This window comes from Orycteropus afer, unplaced genomic scaffold (genome assembly GCF_000298275.1).
Source record: "Orycteropus afer afer isolate SDZICR_OR568_19922 unplaced genomic scaffold, OryAfe1.0 scaffold00087, whole genome shotgun sequence".
NCBI classification, from domain to species: domain Eukaryota; kingdom Metazoa; phylum Chordata; class Mammalia; order Tubulidentata; family Orycteropodidae; genus Orycteropus; species Orycteropus afer.
The window spans coordinates 3,794,474-3,802,180 of NW_006921674.1; the positions used below are offsets into that span (position 1 = coordinate 3,794,474).

A 7,707-nucleotide genomic window follows, 5' to 3' on the forward strand; every position below is an offset into this window, starting at 1 on the left:
TTGGACCTCTCTCCCACAGTGTCTGGTTGTCCTCACTTGCTTTTGCTGGCATGGGTGGAGATGTAGCCACAATGTTTACTTTGGTATATAATTGGAGTAGAACAATTAATATTTTTAGTCTCTGTTTTGCTCCTTTGCCTAGAGGCTGGAGGCTTTGTTGGGCTTCTCTGTATTTTTTTGTCTACTCCTATTGGTGTTTCTAAGCTGCTATCTTCTTTACCTCTAAGTCTCATATACATGAGGCAAAAAGAAAACTATGGAAACTAATCACTGTGTCATTTCTCAGGTCTGAGGTACCTTATAGTTTGCTTTCTACTTTCCATTTTTCAACCTTCTTATGTTTGTTTTTCATATAATGTCCAAGGTTTTTAACTGTGCATTCTGACTCATAGCAACCCCCACTGGGTTTCAGAGCCAGTAAATCTTTTTGGAAGTAGATTGCCCCATCTTCCTTCCATGGATTGGCTGGTGGGTTTGAACTGCCAGACTTCTGGTTAGCAGTCAAATGTCTTAAGCACTATGCCACAAAAGCTCCTTTTAATTGTACGTAGCAGGAGGAATTAGGCAAGGATACGTCTACTTCATCTTCCCAGAAATGGATGTCTCACATATTTATTTGAAACTGTACTTATTTACACATTTTCATTTATTTATTCTTATGTAGGAGAAATAAATTATTGCTCAACTTCTACTGCAAGGTTGTCAGTCCTGAGAACGCTTTTTTTTTTTTTAATGTAGTATGTTATAAATGTATTCCTGCTCCTAAAGTAATTAGGAACAAGCATTTCCACATGCCATTTATTAACATGCCATATCTTCTTTAGGGAAATTTTAAAGCATTTATGTAAATACAGAGAATATAGCATAATGAACTCCGTGTACCTATCACTTCCAGTCAGCAAGTTTGTGTCACCTATATATCTCAGGTTGTTAATGAATCTTTCTCTAATTCTCTGATATATAATACTATCTGATATGTGATACTTTTGTATGATACCCCGACATATATAAAGAATATAATTTAAAGCTTAAATTACAGGTGAAAAAACTTGATTTCAATCAGCCTAGCCTCCCAAAACAATTGTCTTTGGAGAAAAAAATGAGAGAGGAAAAGAGAGCCTACTGATCATTAACAACTTGCAATATGCAGATGACACAACCTTGCTTGCTGAAAGTGAAGAAGACTTGAAACACTTACTGATGAAGATCAAAGGCTACTGCCTTCAGTATGGATTACACCTCAATATAAAGAAAATAAATATCCTCACAACTGGATCAGTAAGCAAAATCGTGATAAATGGAGAAAAGTTTGAAGTTGTCCTGGATTTCATTTTGCTTGAACCCATAATCAACACCCATGGAAACAGCAGTCAAGAAATCAGACGTCTTATTTCACTGAGCAAATCTCTTGCAAAAGACCTCTTTAAAGTGTTAAGAAGCCAATATGTTATTTTGGAGGCTAAGGTGCACTAACCCAAGCCATGGTATTTTCAATCACCTCATATGCATGTGAAAGCTGGACAATGAATAAGGAAGATATTGAACCATGGACTGCTAGAAGAATGAACAAATCTGTCTTGGAGGAAGTATAGCTGGAATGCTCCTTAGAAGAGAGAATGGCCAGACTTAGTCTCACAAACTTTGGTCATGTTATCAGAAGGGACTGGTCCCTGGAGAAGGAGATCACGTTAGGTAAGGTAGAGGGTCAGTGAAAAAGGGGAAGACCCTTAACAAGATGGGTTGACACAGTGGTCGCAATACAAGTGCAAGGATAGCAATGATTGTGAGGATGGTGCAGGACTGGGCAGTGTTTCATTTTCTTGTACATAGGGTTGCTGTGAATCAGAGCTAACTCCACAACACCTAGCGCACACACACACACACACACACGCACATGATACTCTTTGTTCCTTCATTAATTGTTACTTAATATTGCTTTGCACAGTTAAATATTTATTTTTTACTTCCTTGAAATATTTGTATACATTATTAATAGACATTAATCACACACACATAATGTTCTCAGCTACTTGTGTGCTGCCATATATGTTTGACATGATGAGTCTTTTGGTACCTTCAATAAATGCAGTTATTTAAATGTTGAATCTAATTTTTTAAAGGCAAAAATAAACATTTTTTCATTGTTTAACCAGTCAAAACATTGGTTTGGGGATGACTTTCATGCAGAATTTTGAACCTGAATTCATGAATTCTCCCCTATCCTTCTTAGTTAGCCTTTAAAGAGGAATTCAAAATTTTAAAAATTGCCTGACTAGCAATATTTGGAGCCAGTTATGCTCTGTGTTAAGTAGTAATTTTGGTAAGTTGCTAACTTATTGTAGGTACATAATTTAGTTTTTAGAATATGAAATGGAAAAGCTGATTCAACAAAAGCCTAACATGCTGAAGAGTAATAATCATAGAACATGACTCTTTTCTGTCACTGATCTCACAGAAGAGGCTTGATGTAGACTCAAAATCCTACACTCTTTTATTTTGTCCAGAACAGAAAATACTAAGCAGTTTAGTCCAAAAATAAATGAGAAAACAAAGTGCAGTATAATGTTTAACAGCACAATCCCTAAAGCTAAGTGTAACTTTAGTCATCATAAACTCTAAGGATAATTGACAGCTCATCCAAATTGAATCTAAAATCCGGTATTCTGAACAGTATTTATTTTAACAATAATGCCAGGTCTCCACATGTGCCATGAATTGTGAAGCTAGTATTTTAGAAGAGTTAAGAAACATTACACTAGGCCTCTGCCCTCAAGGTTTTTGATCTAAAAATACAAATGTGGAAGAATTTTATGTTTTAATGGAAGGATAATTGAAACTTTGCCTATTCCTACTTCCTTGCCTTATCCTTTCCTTAAAGTTACATTTTTTTAGATACTTTTTTTAAATAATTCATTGCCTAATTTTTTAAAAAAATATAGGTTTATAGAGATCTGCTAGTATACTAAACCATTGCCTAACCCACTGCCATCGAGTAAATTCTGACTCACAGTGACCCTATAGGACAGAGTGTAGAACTGCCCCATAACATTTCCAAAGCTGTAAATCTTTACAGAAGCAGACTACCACATCTTTCTCCCATGGAGCAGCTGGTAGGTTCACATTGCTGACCATTAGGTTGGCAGCCAAATGCTTTAACCACTATGCCACCAAAGTTCCTTTCTGTTAGTATAAAACCTACTGCCATCAAGTTGATTCCTACTTATAGTGACCCCCATTGGGTTTCCAAAGTTGTAAATCGTTATGGAAGTAGATTGCCTCATTTTCTTCCTATGGAGAAGGGGGTTTTGAGCCACTGACCTTTAGGTTAGCAGGTGGATGCTTTAACCACTATGGAATCAGAGTTCCTTTCTGTTAGTATAAAGCTCTTGAAATAACTGAAAGTTTCCACTTCTCCCTTTATTTACTTTGTATAAATTTTCTATCATTTCATTACATAGATAGATAGCTGCTAATGAGTTGAGTCTGACTAATGGAAACATTTTGTATAATGGAAAGAAATATTACCTGGTCCTACATCATCCTCATGTTCAAGTTCATCACTGGGAGTATTGTGCCAATCTGTTTCCCCAAGGGTCTCCCTCACCCTTGCTGTGATTGCTTCCTCCTGATTATGTGCCCAATGAAAGTGAGTCAGACAGTGTTATATTGTGATCAAGAAGGTTTTCATTGGCTAATTTGGGCTTGATCATTAGGTCTTCTTCCTAGTCTCTCTCAGTCTAGAAGTGCCAATGACACCAGTCCACTATGCATGACTCTGCTGGTATTTGTAATAGTGATGGCATAGCTTCCAGTATCAAAGCAACACACAAGCCATCACGGTATGAAAAACTGACAGATGGATGTTGAATCACTTTGTTATTGGCTTATGATTCTTGGAGTTATTTAATTAAGTTGGACATTATGGTTTCTGTTTCCTCATAGTCTTCTTTTTTTGTTCATATTCTATAGTTCTGGTTAATTGCACAGAAGGCTAAATTATTCCCCAGTGACATTTTTAAGTACTCTGGGATATGACTGTATTTTTTGGATATAGGACAGTGGCTGGCAATAATGGGGTCTCAGTTACATCATGTTTTTAATTGAGATAAGATGATTTTATCTGAATGGACTAATGGGCCTTGTAGTGATGAGGGTGGTTAAGTGGGCGAGGAAAGGTAGAATGTTCAGTGGGAGGAGGCAGAGAGGGAGTTTGGAAAGATCAGAGATAGGTTAAGAAGAAAAGCTGATACTTGGGAAAAAAATGATCTAAATTAGCATCTCCATGCATGGTTTTTGGCTTACAACAACCTCTCCTCTTCCATCCCAAACAAAACATCCTAAAAATGCCCAACCCTAAGAAAATCCCTTAAAATTAGTTTCCCACTGTCAGGTATAGTTCTTTCCCAGTTGGAAAACTGGATGTGAAATTGATTATCACTATAAATGTAGCTTAGATGTGATTAAAAGTTATCTAATAGTATCTTAAACTTATGGAATCAATGCCAGAATCCTGAGACATTTCCCTTCCCCCCTGCTGAGATTTCTGTCCCTGTTATCTCCTCTCTTCTGAGCCGAGACTCCATGAGTTCCTTATTTCCTTCTCGACTCACTTGTAGCATACAAAGCACAACAGAGACAATGCCTTTAGCTATTTAAGTAGTGGCCAGATCCAGCTTTTGACCTGATTAGTGAAATATATTGATGTACTTAATAAGAGAAAGAAGACATATTTTTCTTTAACCTCTATAATTAATAGCTAAAGCAAATCAGATTTGCCTTTCATCCTTTCTATTCTTGGTTTTCTATTGAATCTCAAGTGGAACAAAGCCTGCTATGCTTTAGTGAGACTTTAAAATTAAGCTTGAGGGAAAAAAATTAAAAGAAATATTGTTTGGAAAATTATTCATCTTTACTTTTAGAAGCCTCAGATGACTTGACTGTTTCAACAGAATTTCCTTTCAATGTTATTCTATCCACATTGGCTAAAAGAATCTTCTGTAGTCCCCTCTGTTGATTGAACAATGTATAGCCAAGGGACAACTGTATGCAATGGTAAGCACTTACTGAGTATCGAGAGCTGCCAGGCATGGTGCTTAGTGGCACTGGAGAGAAAAATACGGATATGACCCATCCCTATACCACTGAAGTCTGTACAGCATGGTCAGGAAGAAAGATTTTAAAAAATAAATCCTACAATTATGAAACAGGTTAAATGACCTGTGGCTATAACCCCCCTCCCGAAAAAGAAAACACTCACTTCTGTTGAGTTGGATCTGACCGACAGTGACCCCTCCTTGGGTTTCCGAGGTGTTATCACTATGGAAGTAGATTGCCCAGCCTTCCTTCTGGAGTGGTAGGGAGGAGCTATTACTTCTTTCAGATGTAGATTATAGGAGGTAAAATGTGCTTCACAGTGGACATCGTGTTAGAACTGGACAATAAAGAGCATAGGGTGGGGGGGATGCGGTGATTCCACTGGAAACACACTAGATATGAGCCCTGAGAAAGGCAATGACGGCTGATGTAGCCTGAAGAATCTGTTGGCAACCCTCTCAGATTTTCTAGCATTCTAGAATGGATATACCATATCCATTTTACATCTCTAAGGGTGACTTTGTGGTCCCCAGTGCCCACTCACTGCTGTAGTTTGATTTGGAGATCTTCTGGACCAAGATATTTCCCATTGAACTATTCTTCCCAGCTGTGATCATTCAAATGAGACAATGACACATATTACCCATGGTAACTTTAGAGAACATGAGATCAAGCTCTCTTTTCTCCTTTCTTTGGTTCTGAATAGTTCTGAAGGGACAATAGGCCAGAAGGGACTATGAATTAAGTGATATAATGCAAATGCAGCAATGTTCTGAAGGAATATATGTGTTTATACAGGGGAAGTGCTTTCAAGTCTTACAAAAAAGAGCAAATGTAAACAATGATATTTAACTAAGTAAAACTTCTTTTCCCCCTTAAGAAGTGCTCCTAAGTATAGTGCTTAACACAAATTATTTCTCAAGAAATATTATTGAGTGATTAGCTTGGATATTCCTTTTTTTTTTTTTTTTTTGGCTAATAGTGTGGAAAATTCTTTGGTCTTCCTTATTCATTGTTCAGCTTTCGTATGCATATGAGGCAATTGAAAATACCATGAGTCAAGTGCCTAAGGCACTTGACTGCTAACCAGAAGGCTGGCGATTCAAACCCACGTATTTGTAGTACATTATACTCCTCGGAAGGAATGTTGGGCAATCTACTTCCATAGTGACACTGCCTCAGCAACCCAAGGAGGAGTTGCTATGAGTCGGGTCCGACTTGACGACACATAACAACAAGAAGTGTGGAAAATCTTCAAAAGTAAATCCAAAGGTATATTTTGATATAAAAGAGAAAAGTAAGTCCCTAAATCAAAAAATCTTATATATCCACCACAACCAAGTGATCAAGGTTAATATAACCAGTTATATAACACCTATCAACAGCATGAACTCCTTGATAGGATGCATGGAAAAGAACACAATGTCATTTCTGTGATAACCTAAAAACCTAAACTTGTTGGTGAATCAATTCTGACTCATAACAACCGTATAGTACAGGGTAGAACTGCCCCCATCAGTTTCCTAGACTGTAATCTTTATGGAAGTAGATTGTCATATGTTTCTCCATGAGGTAGCTGGTAGATTTGATCCATCAACCTTTTGGTTAGCTGTAGAGCTCCTAACCACAGTGCCATCAGGGCTCTTCTATTTCTGTGATTGTCTTGCCAAAATTCACAATTTCATTCCAATCTTGAGAAGATATCGGACAAACCCAAATTGAGAAACACTCTACAAAATTATCTTCTAAAGTATCTAGCTCATAAAAGACAAAACCAAACCACACTCACTGCTGTCGAGTTGATTCAGACTCATAGCTATCTTCCAAGGTAGAAAATCTTCATGGAACTAGATTGTCCCATCTTCCTTTTGTGGAGTGGCTTGTGGGTTTGAACCGCTAACCTTATAGTTAGCAGTCAAATGCCTTAGGCACCACTCCACCACAGCTCCTTAAAAGATACACATAAAACCCAAAACCATTGCCATCCAGTGAATTCTGACACATAGTGACCCTGTAGGACAGTGTAGAACTGCCCCATGGGGTTTTCAAGGCTGTAATCTTTATGGAGGCAGACCGCTACATCTTTCTCCTGCAGAACAGCTGGTGGGTTCAAACCTCTGACCTTTTGATTAACAGCTGAGCACTTATCTAGTATACTACCAGGGCTCCTTTATTTGTAGTACGTTATAGTAAAAATTTCATGGGCAGAATATTGACTGACGGAGGAGACATCAAAAGAAGATGGAAGGAATACACAGAGTCGCAGTACCAAAAAGAATTGGTCAGTGTTCATCCATTTCAGGAGGTGGCATATGATTGAGAACTGATGGTATTAAAGGAAGGAGTTGAAGCTGCACTGAAGGAATTGGTGAAAAACAGGGGTCCAGGTATTGATGAGATATCCACTGAGATGTTTCAACAAACAGATCCCATGCTGGAAACTCTTACTCATCAATGCCAAGAAATGTGAAAGACAGCTACCTGGCCAACTGACTGGACAAGGTCCATATTTGTACCATTCCAAAGGAAGGTGATCCTACAGAATGTGGAAATTATTGAACAATATCATTAATCACATGCAAGTAAAATTTTGTTAGAGCAATATATTGACAG

General features: G+C 37.7%; 1 non-coding gene across 1 annotated transcript; it reads right to left on the reverse strand.

Moving 5' to 3' along the window:
- Positions 1-656: 656 nt before the first annotated feature.
- On the reverse strand, positions 657-797 carry LOC122150100. The gene has a single exon (XR_006163484.1). It is a non-coding gene; the product is annotated as a small nucleolar RNA U109 (small nucleolar RNA).
- Positions 798-7,707: the final 6,910 nt, after the last annotated feature.